Here is a 12,715-nt window from a genome sequence, read left to right as displayed (position 1 = left end):
TTCTTGCTGGACGTTCAGCGTCCCTTTCCTACCCTGTTCTCCTTAACCTGCTGCTGCCTGGAGATAATCTCTGCCAGGCTTCCCAACTGCTGACACAGGAACCTGTGTGAGCACACTGAACTACTTCCTTTTCTCCTTGAAAAGATTTAATAACCTACAACTTTCTTCTCTGCCCTACTTGGAGTCTATCGTTTGCTTCCCTCTCGTAGCGAATCTGCTAAAATAAAATTTTATAGAGTGTCAATTCAACAAAGGCAAAACTATAAAGTCTGTTCTGACAGCTTCCTTTCTCCAAAAAATTTAATCAAAAAAGGAAAAAAAAATCCTTTGCCCTTGAGAAGATGAATTGAATAGCCTTAGGTATTCTATAGCTGTATTTATGAAAAGCTTTTGGACACTAAAAGTCTCTACAGAAATGGGGGAAGTGTTTTGCTCAGGTCATAAAACTTCTTTTTTCATTGCACAGAGAAAAATATGCTGCACTCCACTCTGAACCATCAGCTGACCTCTGGGACAGGCACCAGCCCATGCAGTGCAGGGGGAAGTGGTGCCTATGGGATGACACCCCCAGACCCCACAAAACACACAGAAAATGTAATTCTTCCCCTAAACCTGAATAGATTTCTCTCCAGAACACACAGCGCTCTGCCCAGACATTAATTACAACTTTTTGTACCCAAACGATGTTATTAATATTTAATTTTATTTATGGCAGCACCAAATCACAGGAAATAACACTAAAATGTATTAGAAATGAAAAAATGTAGCACTTTTCTACATAAAAAAGTACAATAAAGTAAAAATCATGTAAAAGTAATACAAAGCTCCCTGGCTATGAATGAAAACAAAACCAGCACTTTTAAACACTGAATAACTCCGTGTATTTCCCATGTAATGCTTTATACTGGAATGTTGCAGGAATTTTTTATTTTCCTCACTTTTATCCAAAACATTTTCATTTGATTTTAAGATTCTTATTTTAGAGTAGTGAGAAGAACTTGTTAATGAGCAAGATTCTGAGAGATTCATGCAGAACAGGTAATTTCACCTGCTTCAAGTCCCTCCCATCTGTCTGATGTCAAAGACTCAATTGACTTGTGTGTTACTATATAAAACCTAAATAAAACCCCAAATCCTCTCAAATCTGGTTTATAAATTATAACAAATATTAACATATTTTTCATCAGACAGTGAATCATGGGGGAAATGCATAAGGCACTCATTGCTGGTTTGCAGATAATTTCATTTCAGCTGATTGAACAAATCCCTTTTTCTTGCTTGTGACAGAACTACAGGAGAATATTTATTTGAAATGTACAGCTGTGATAATTTAGACAAAAACACAGTACTTTGGGATAAGTTTGTATTTTGGATTTTTTTTCAGGTAGAACAGGAAAAAAAATTAAAATTAAGTTCATTTTTAGTAAGCTCCAGCTAACCAGAAGCTAATATAGAACAGTATCAGTACTTTGAGTTTACATTATCCAATAGAAATTAAATTCAGAAACCAAGTTTCTGCACTGATGAGAGGTCTGTTTCTCCTAAATTACCACTTTCCTTTTTTTATTCTTTATAGAACTAGGCAAAATTATCCCCCTGTATTAGGTCCAAAATAATTTTTACAGAAGACAGTGACAAAAAATTAAAATCTCACATTGTTCCTGACATTTTATACATTACAGTAATATCAAGGCTCTGGTTATGACTGACAAATGCACAGAAAAACACTGTCCAATAGAGAGACAGAAAATCATTTAGTCACTCCTTGAGTTCAAAGGGATCAGAGAATGATTCTTAGAATGCAGATTGTTTAATGTTTACAAAATCAACACATCTGGCTCCTTCTTCTGCTGAGGTTCCTCCAAAAATGTAGTTCCTGTTTTTATTGAAATACTTAAGCACTGGAAAGAAACTGAGTTATTCAAGAGAAACTCCCTTTCCTCACTAAGCTACACTGAATTTATTTCATTAAAGCCCTGCTTCAACTCATTATCTCAAAGTAGAAAATGCTAAATCATATTAGAGCTCCTGTTTAACAAAAGAAGAAACTTTTCTGGCTGTATTTAAAGGGAAAAATGTTTGTCCCTGTATTTATAGATTCAGAAATATTTATTCCAAAAAAGAGGAAGACACAAGAAATTTAAAGACTAATTTTCATATTTGTTAGAATTATAAATTATGTTGGGGTTTTTTTTGGTGGAATAAATTCCTAAGCCTTAAAACTCTGCAGATAAGAGTTAAAATAAAGAAGTTCAATTCTCTACCAGAATGCATTTGCTCAAGTGTAAAACTAACAAATGCTAAAATTTTTGGCAACACGTCTGCATTTCTGAATCATTAGGTAGTCAAACTATTTTTTGATTTTGCTTGCATGATGTTGGATTAGAATAATCCATATAAATCAGTGGTTTTCCCAGCCTAGGAATAGTGTGTTTGATGGCAAAAGGAGGCACAGAAAGGCAGGGAGGGTCTCTGAGATCCAGCAGAGCTGCCTTGGATGAGCAGCACTGGATTAGGATTGTTTACTCAGGGGACGAGCAAGGAGAATAAAGTCAAAGTAAACACAACACAGGCAAGGCATGCACAGCATTCCAGCCACCCTCTCCACAGTGGGATGCTTTCCTAGGAAAACTCAGCCATGGATGGGCTGCCCAGGAGAGCTGGGAGCAGAGCAGAACTGCGGAGGGACAAAGGAGAACCCAGCCCCAGTCATGGACTGAGCTCCTGGAGACTTCCCTCCTGGAGACCCAAAGCCCTCCAAGATCTGGAAGCATTTCTGGGGCACTGCTACAGGTCCTGATGATGCCTCAGGTTTTAGCTTTTCCATATTTTAGGTTCTATTCTGCTTTAGTGTATGTCTGGGCTTCATATAAGGGAATGGTGAGCTCTGTGCACAGAGCAGGGACACAAAACAATTCCTGCTCCAGCTGGGCACCAAGGACAAATGATCCCAATGCCAGCCCAGGAGCACAAAGCCCGTGGGCTGCAGAGAGAAAAACAAGCAGGGTGGGACTGCAGGGGCTGCAGTGGGGTTGGCCACTGAACTGCAATGTGCACATGGAGCAGAGCTGAGCCCAGGGAGAGACCCCGGCAGCGCTCGTGCATTTTGGGGCCATTTGGGTTCATCCTGGGGGCAGCCCTGGCTGGGCTCTGCTGCTGCCCGAGGTGCATCCATGGAGGAGATCCTTGGATCAATCCCTGCTTTATTCTGGAACTCTGTATGGTCTCTGTTCTAGGACAGCCTTCTCAAGGCATCACTGGTCTGAGAGCAGCAGGGCTGGCTGCCCAGCCAGGCCCGCTCAGCAGCAACTCCCAGCTCTTCCAAGTTGAGGCAGCAACAGTGGCAATATTATGGAATTATTTATACACTCACAGGCCTGTTTATTTCCCTTTTCAAATCATTCTGAGGCTGCTGGATGTAAAGGCTGTGATTAAGCAGCACTTTCTGGTTGATACTGTGTGAAAATATTCTTGATACTTGTGGCTTCAGGAGGCTGCCAGGTGGGTTTTCCCACCAAGAGTCACCAGTTCCCCTTCCCATCATATTGTGGATCACAAAGCTGGAGCCCCTCTGCTCTGGAGCCAGGCTGGGAGAGTTGGGAATGTTCCCCTGGAGAAGGGAAGGCTCCAGGCAGAGCTCAGAGCCCCTGGCAGGGCCTGAAGGGGCTCCAGGAGAGCTGCAGAGGGACTGGGGACAAGGATGGAGGGACAGGAGCCAGGGAATGGCTCCCACTGCCAGAGGGCAGGGATGGGTGGGACATTGGGAATTGGGAATTCCTGGCTGGGCTGGAATTGCCAGAGCAGCTGTGGCTGCCCCTGGATCCCTGGAAGTGTCCAAGGCCAGGATGACCCAACCATGGGATGGGGTGGAATGGGATGAGCTTTAAGCTCCCTTCCATCCCAAACCACCCCATGGTTCTCTGATCTGCTCCCCTCTGCCAAGGCAAACCATTTACACACCCCACAGCCCCCTGCTCCCCAGATTCCCCTCATTTTCATCACAGCCCTGACTAACTCTGCCCCAAACTCCAGCTCTGCCTCATCCCCTTCCCTCCCTGCTGCCATCCCACCCTCCTTCACTGCTCCTGACCACCAGCCCTCTCCCAGCCCCTGCCTCTTCCGAATGTTTCCCCGCTCGCTTCCTTCCTCCCGAGGCCCCCGCAGCAGCTTTCAGTTACACCCTGCTCCTTTCTGGGGAGCCAAAGCCCCGTTCCCCAACCCCAAAGCCACAGAGAGCAGCACCAGGGGTTATCCACAGGCTGCACCTTGCAGCTCCACGGAACACACCCTCCCCCAAAGCAGCCTCACCATCCTGTGCACAAAAATCAAAATATCTCAGCCCAGTGGATGAAAATCCATCCTGAAGTTGGGTGGGTTTTTTGTGGGGTGATGAACTCGCTGCCCCAAAAACACACAGACAATTCCCAAGGCAACTCGGAGTTAGTAACTTGTCAGGAATGTCTATTGGGGCACAATAAAGGAGGTGAGTAAAGCAGGAGTAAACAACAGGAGAGTCTGTGCAAATTGAGGACACAATAATTATGGATTACACTGGACGGGATTAATGCAGAGATTAAAAAAACCAGTAATTATTTGGGAATTTTTGATGAACATGCAGGTTCATAGAACCTAATCCCAAAATCCTACCTGCCTGTGAAGACCTCTGGAGCACAGGACAACTAACTCCCAACACTGGGACATTCAATAAAAACCTCTACAAAGAGCTTTCTTTCAAAACAACAACTGGAGATGCCTTAAAATATCCTCAATTTAAGGTTCACCATCAGCAACAATTCAGTTTACATTCCCCACCCTTGTGCTGAACATTTCCTATATCAAAATGCCTTTGACTACCAGCTACCAAAACACAAACTAAAAAGCATTTCATTTTTTCTGTAAGTGACCAGAAACATTCCAGACCCACATCAATAAATTCCACACAAAGTATTATAATTATTTGCAATAATTAGCAAAAGCTGAATATTAACAGTTTTTTACTGTTGTTTTTTTTTAATGCAGTAACATTAAAAATTAAAATAATCTACTTCCAACTGTTCATCTATGGGATAAGTCTCTCTCAGGCTCTTGTATCATATCTGTAACATCAAAAAAAAAAACCCGAATAAAGTTAAACTTAGTTTTATTTAGCATAGATCAATACTTGGAGAAAGTATTGATCAATTTTTTTTCTTTGAAAATTAAAAAAATGTAACAACAGGCTCTCCAAAGTTTATATATTCCTTCTCTGACAAAGCAACAGTTATTAGTCTGATAATTACTACTTAAAGAAAAATGATGCTGCTCTTACACATGGGAATACTTTTACTGGCATGTAAGTTCCTTTAACATAAAAAGGAAAATTCGAAATATTGTCTTGATTTTCTGTTTACTTTTAAGTTCCAGGGACATGCTCCTGAATTCTGCAGATTCTAAATGTCTGCAGATCCTTAGCAGGACTCTTCCATCAAAGGACCTGAGTTCCACAAGATGATTAAGAACTGACTCACAACTGTGAAGTTTTTAGGGAAAGCAGCACGGGGAAAAGCCCAGGAATCCCCAGAGCTCTGGGAAGAAAGCCCCGGGTGGAAGGTGATCCCCCAGGAACCCACAGGGCAGCGGATGAAGGAGCTGCCCAACTTTGGGGGGAGCATTACTTTGTTAAAAGTTTTGTTCCCCAAGACCTCTGTGAAGTACAACTCATAAAAATTCAGATTTAGGGCTTGATCCAACACCTAAGAAGTTGATAAATATTTCAGCAGTGAAAACAGAATAGACATTATTACTATATTTATTTTTTTTCCTTCAAGATTTCATATCTAGATATTTACTAGTAGAATGTTAAGAAGAGAAATATTGGATAGCTATTTCCAAAAATCAGAATCACCCACACCACAGTTTTTATACCCAGCTTAATGCCTGAATTAACATATTTATCAAAGAAAAGTGTGACACAACAGCTCCAAGATGTCCTGAGAGTAACACAACTTCCAGCAAAGCCCCAGCAGCACTGCAACGCTCCAGCCAGGGCACCCTGCACAGATGGACAAGTCATTTTTAGAAATGAATCACGCTGCAAATGATTGGACTAATTTTAAAACAGAGGTGAGGAACCAATAGCCTCCAGCCCAGATATGGTTTGCTTCAGCTGGCCCACAGACACAGCCCTGCTTTATTACTTAATAACACCCAGGCGACTTCAAGGGGAGCCACGTGGGTTTTAAAAGGCTCCAACAACTCACAGATTTTTAAGGACACGGTCCTTAAATTCAAACATCATTCCCAGGTTTCAAGTATTACATGGAATTTTTGGGTTTAGGTTTTGGTTCATTTTATTGTCCATCCAGAGCAGGTGGGATTTGCCAGCCCTCAGTGTTTAAATTATCTTAACAGGGAAAAGCCAACAGTGCTTTGAGTTTGGACAACTCAAGGGCTGTGGCAGAAGGATTTTGATACCTGCTCTGAAACCTTGAAGAGCCACAATCCCCACCACAGATCCCAGTCTCTCCAGTTGTGAGCCTGAAAGGAAGCATGGAAGGCATTCCTGGAGGGAATGGCAGGCCATGCTTGGCTGTGAAGCTCCCTGCAGCTCCCTGGGCAGGCTGATGTGAGGCAGGGAGGGTTCAGCTCTGGCTGGGTTTGCCATGGCCAGGGGCTCTGATGCCATCAGCACAAACAAACCCTTCCACTGGGCTCCCAAACCCAGGAGGAAAAGTCGTTTGAAACAGCATCTCCCAAAACCAAACCTTTCCTAGCATAGCATAAATGGGGAGAATTCATATTTTCTGAGCAAAATCACTGCTTGCAAAGGGAGCTACTCCTTGACAAACACGGGATGAGCCTTCCAGAAACAAATAAAAAGCCACTAAACTTTACAATATCTGCCACTCCAGGCAGGCACGTTCAGGAACAAGACAACAGCACATTGCATCACCAACACATCCACCTCTGAAATCTGATCCAAGCCTCTTCCCCATAAAGATTACGAGGGAACAACGTATCCCTCTCCTGCCCCCAGCCCTAAAAGACAAAAGGAAGTTCTGTTCTGAAAAAAACAGCTCACTACAGATTCCTGACTACTTTGTTTCTTGAATCAATGATCTCATTTGTTCACTTTTGCAGTGTTTTCTTCCAAAAATAGCAGATACTAAAAAAACTCTTCTTATCTAGAGTTTGGATGAGAGGATCCAGCACAATTTTTTTTGTGTGCTTCTCTGCTACGCACAGTTAAAATAAATAAAATTTATCTCCTTAAATTGACAGTGTGCTTATAAAAAAAATTAAATAGATGCATAAAGCTTCATTGCATCAGCCTTAAAAGTAAAAAAAAAAATTAAATTAAATTAAGTAGATTAGGGAGAAACACAACCAAAAATATAAGGCTATGTCTATTATTTTAATTATTTCATGTGTCTTGGTTAGACTGAAGCTACAGAATCAGTCTTACCAAAACACATGAAATTTGTACTCATTCTGGTGGGCCTAGTCACCTATACAAATATATAAATATACATGAAGTAGGCAGGTGAAAGCTTCAAGGATGAAGACAAACCCAAACATTTAATGGATTTTGATCAAGCCTTTAATTTGTCACAACAAATCCTAAATAATAATCCTAAATAATTCTAAATAACATGCTGGCAATGATCTACCAGAGCTTAAAAACCAAGTCTAAAATTGGCCAAGTGAAATTGAATTTCCATGTTTTTCAACCATGAGGCAGCAGGAATGGAAAATTCTGACTATCTGTATTTCTGATATGCAGGCCCAGGTTCTGGCTGGCCAAATTTGCTCCTAACTTAGGCTGTGTTTGTTTCCTTTGGCAGTGGGGTACAAGGCAACATTATCTCGTGCCTTCCTTGATCTAAACGTTGGGAATATCACCATTTGATCCAGCAGGATTTGTTGTGCAAACAATTGACAACTGTTCTGCTTCCCTCACTTGGGAATTTTCCTGAGCGAGGCCACGCTACTGATGCTGCAAACCAAGGGCCCTCATATTTCAGATGCTATTTACATTTCAGATTACTCAGACACCAAAATAATTCTGCATTTAATCCCACTGAAAATGTAGACTAAGCAAAAATTATGACAATATATATTTTTTTTTTTAGCCCGAGCTTCAATTTTACCTCATAGCAAAGTAATGAATTAATGTATTGCTTCTATGAGTTCTGGTTATCAGATATTATGGCAGGATAAGAATTTTTAAAATATTGCTCGCTTACTTTAAAACATTTTCTGGAAAATAAAAATATATAAAATAAACAGCACATTGAATTTAACCAGAGTAATAAATGAAAGTATAAAGGTTTGCTTAGAAACATAAAAAAGAATTTTCAAGCATTTTACCACTTCATTTTTAAGCACATTAAAGCTCCTGAAACAGAATATTTCAGAAAAAAAGCCCCTCAAGCAAACAAGAAATGCATCTTGGGCATCTCCAGCTCGTGCCTGAAGAGCCAACAATGGAAGCCACTGCAGGATTTGTTCCTGGGTCGCTCCCATGGGAAGGATGGGAGGCAGTGGAGGTTTTGGGGCTGGGAGCACCTGTCAGGCTGCAGATAAAGCCAGATGACCAACTCATTTCACAAAGCTCTATGAATAGCCACGGCAGGGCTCCCACTGACTGCTGCTGCCAGCCTGGAGCTGAGGGCTCTCCATGCACACAGGGACCTAAAGCACCACTGAAAAGTTCCAATTAGAACTTGGAGATACTCATTTATGTATCTCTGTATGCAGCTAAACTCATTTGCATGTGTACTCATGCACTTTTTAACATTGTAGTCCGAGTGATTTTGACAAATTTTACCTTGATTTAAAAATAGTACCAAGTCTGAACTCCTTTCTAGACGATTCATCAAGGAAACAGAAATTGCTATAATAAAGAACTTGGAATTCAAAAGAGGGAAGGAGTCAGCACTTCTCAATTTCTTAACTGCTGCTTTTTGTTTTATTCCCTCTTCATTTAGGTCCAGATACACAGAGAAAAATTAAAGCATCCTGAAAGCTATTTCCAATGCTCTTCCAAAATTTCATCCCCAATACCAGCTTTGGTTCCTGTGCAGGCCCATTTGAAACTGATTGAGCAGTATTATTCCATCTAATAGTTCCAAAAATAAATACAAAGAAAAGCCAATGAGAGCCTGTGGTTTCCAACGCTCAAGTAACTCTTTAAAAGAATGAGCAGGTCCTTAATGACACAAGAGCATTAAAAAGGAAATAAATGTATCCTGTATATTTTTATTTTTGAAATCAATGGTAATTCTGATTTCCACTGGGACACAACAAGAACCAACACAGGGAGAACCAAACAAAACTAAACCCTCAGACAACCCAACAAGCCTGGAGGAACAAACAGAATTCCCCACTCTCCCAAAGTTTTGACAGGATTTTTGCAAAGGAAGCTCAGCCACTTTCAAAATTTGTGTCCCTGGCCATGAACAGATGAACTGCACGTGGCCTCTTAAGCCCACAGAGAGACACTGGGACACTCGTGGGGCTCCAGATGGGCACGAGGGGCCTCCCACCTGGCCTGCTGCTTTCCACAGGGAACATCCACAGGGAGCACTGGCTGCTGAGCCACAAACTCATGGTGGACTTACAGACTCTATTCCAGCCACTGACCTTCCACAGAGGAGGAATAACCATGAGGAACAGTAAGGAAAAAAAATAAATCCACTGAGAAAGCGAATTAAATAACCCAGCTGAATCCCAAGGCATTCCATCCTGGAGAGGACTGTGACTGATGCCAGGATCTCCAGTGCTTTTGAACAAGGAGAAACACTGATCCCTCCACAGCCCAAGAACGAAAGGACTGCAAGAAAAGTTCAATTACTGAAGGTATTGCATCATAAAGATTCTCCTCAAACATCCGCCTCCCTAATCCAAATAGAGACCAACTCATCTGTCCACAAAGGAAGGGAGGTATGGCAGCAAACTCCACGGAAACATTATTAAAGTCAGGCCCAAACAGCATCTTCCTGCTCAGCACAGCCATGGCAGGTCCTTGCTAACCCCAAACTATCTGCCCTTAGAGCCCAGGAAGCCACTGACCAAGAATACAGCAAAATAATTGTTAATTCTGTCCTCAAAGATAAAGAACTGGGAAATCTGAACCAAACAATCAGCACCTGTAAATATCCCAATAACAGCAGCACAAAGAGCTGAAGAACCCAAATAAAAGGAAACTGTGTTGCCTTCTAGTTACAGCTGTTGATAACTCACAATCTTTCCTAGCACAGGTTGAAAGATTCGATTCCTTCAGCTCTTGGAAGGTTGTGACAGCAGCCAGAAGGCCCAAATCAGCCTGAGACCCCTTCGTGCAGGAATTGCCACCCAGAATCCCAGTCCCACCAGTGCCTCCTTCAGAGGGCCCTTCCCACCCCAATGCCACAGCTCTCCCTCCAGCACAGACTTGGAGGCCTGTGGAAATGAAGGCTTATCAGTAATTTTATCTCTAGGATTTAAAGCAAGAAAAACCCCTGAATTATTCTGCCCAGCCTCAGAATCCTGTTCAATTTCACTGTGTAACCATACTGAACCAAACCACAGGTACTTTAAAGCCCAAAACACAAGGAGATGGTCAAATGCCTGTAATAATTACTGTATCACATCACTGTAGGATGTGGAAGTTGGGGGCAGAGCTGCAGCTCTACATACACGGGGAATGTAATCCTGCAGGCACTGTAGACTTCCATGTACAGAGGAAAGCAGATCAATGGGATCTCAGGCTAAGAAAAGCAGCAGTGTCACGAAATAAAATAATGAAATGATGTCCTCTACTCTTGGACAGGCTTGTGCTGTCCAACTCCTACCTGTAGTAAACTAAAAGGAGAGCCACGTGTTTAAATCATGGGTATTTATTCACAGATCTGCTGATTTTGGGGATTGACACCATCGAGGTTTTTCCCCCACATGTTTAAACCCAAAGTTATTACAAGCAAAAAGAAAACTAACAGCAAACTATTAGAAAGAGCCACAGCCATGGCTGCTGCCTCCAATTCTCCATCACAACACTGTCCAGTATCAATCCAGCTCTGGTCTTCTCCTGTTCCTTCCACCCCATCAAATTACGGCTCTCGCAAACTCTCCCCAGCCCGACCCCAAAACTGCTGCTTCCCACCACACACGTGGGTACAAATGAGAAATGGGAGACAGCCCAGCGTGCCAGGAGAGCTCTTTCTTGTGGGCATCCTTCAGCACGAGGCACAGTGACACACACACTCTCTGCTGAGCACCATTTACCTGGGATGTCCCTCTGGAACACACACCCATGGCCTACTCCATGGTTCTGCGCCCAGCACTTAATAAACCAAAAATAATAAGCCCAAAATAAACCAAAGCACTCCGACCGTCTTTTGGAAATTACAGAGGACATAATTAAGCTCCAGAAACAAGCAGACAACAGCAATTTCAATATAAACATCCTACTTGTGTAGGGGACTGTCTCATTTCAACTTGGTGTTAATGCTCCAACTCTTACTTCTGGATCCTTGCAAACATCTAGAAGGCTTCTCCCAACATTTCCTCGAGTCCAGAATTTAGTTTGACATGTAAAGCCATTACATTTTAACCTATTTCAGAGGTCTGAACGCCTAAGTTTCCCTCGAACCAGCAGAAAACATGGTCAGGCCAGCCCACCAGCACACCTGGCCAACAGGGCGAGCGGGGATGGAGACACTTGGCCTTCCCAGCAGAAAGCCAAGGAAAAAACACATCCCCACATATATATATTTGAACAAACCATTGACCAAATATAGCCGGGCACCACCGATAACCAGGGGCTGCCACCAAACCACATCCCAGCCCCGCCAACACCGAGCCCAGCTGCTGGGCTGCCTACCCCTGGAAGTTCAGCCCGGCGAAGGGTCTTTGTACAAGTGGTCTTTGTACCTTCACCACCGCGGGGGTTTAATAACTCAAACAATAAGTCAAACAACGGCCTGCAACCTGGGGGGGCAACGCCGGGGGCTCGCTGTTATCCCGGGAAAACAACACTTTCGGGACTCGGCCGGGGCTCGGCACCCACCGCACCACCCCGAACTTTGCCCGGCGCCCCCGCCACCGCCGCCCCCCGCCCCGGAGGGGCCCGCAGGAGCATCCCCGGAGCATCCCCCGACAACAACAAAGCTGGGGCGGGGGGCGCCGGCGAGGGGCCCGAAGTGACAGGCGGTGCCCCCCCCGGGGTAAACAGGGGGGCGAACGCGGGGTAAACAAACAGCCCCCCCCGCCCCGCCGCTCCGCCCGCACTCACCTCAGGGCCCCCGGGCGCGGGGAGGAAGGCGGAGACGCACACAAAGGGTAATAAAGGGGGAGGAGGAGGAGGGAGCGGCGCTCCGCGGGGCCGCCCCCGAGGGACGGGGGTGGTGGGGGGGGGTCTCGGTGTGTTTTTGGGGGGGGGGGGGGGATGTGGAAGAAACTCCCCGGCGGGGCTGCGGGGGGGGCAGCGACTCGGGGCCCCCCGCCCCCGCCTCGGCGCGGCGCTGCTTCGTGTCCCTTCAGCGGCGCGAACAACCGGCCGTCCCGCCGCCGCCCCCCCCCGCGCTCCTCCTCATCGCCGCCGCCGCTGTCGGGAAGGAGGAGGAGGAGGAGGAGGAGAAGGAGGAGGAGGAGGAGGAGGAAGAGGAGGGGAGGCAGCAGCGGCGGCCGCCACCGCGCATGCGCCCCGGGGGAGCTCGGGAGGCCGCGGGGAGGAAGGGGGGGGGGGAAACGGGGG

General features: G+C 44.6%; 1 protein-coding gene across 6 annotated transcripts in view; it reads right to left on the bottom strand.

Moving 5' to 3' along the window:
- The window catches only part of MBD5 (methyl-CpG binding domain protein 5), a 121,218-nt gene extending 108,517 nt beyond the window's left edge, over positions 1-12,701 (bottom strand). For all 6 annotated transcript variants that reach the window (XM_064435299.1, XM_064435297.1, XM_064435296.1 and 3 more), the window contains exon 1: positions 12,254-12,701. The gene's annotated coding sequence lies outside the window, so the exon portion shown is untranslated. The remainder of the gene's footprint in view (positions 1-12,253) is intronic.
- Positions 12,702-12,715: the final 14 nt, after the last annotated feature.

Source organism: Passer domesticus, chromosome 10 (genome assembly GCF_036417665.1).
Source record: "Passer domesticus isolate bPasDom1 chromosome 10, bPasDom1.hap1, whole genome shotgun sequence".
NCBI classification, from domain to species: Eukaryota; Metazoa; Chordata; class Aves; order Passeriformes; family Passeridae; genus Passer; species Passer domesticus.
Note: the sequence above shows the minus strand (reverse complement) of the source record. Positions and strands in the feature narration are given on the sequence as shown.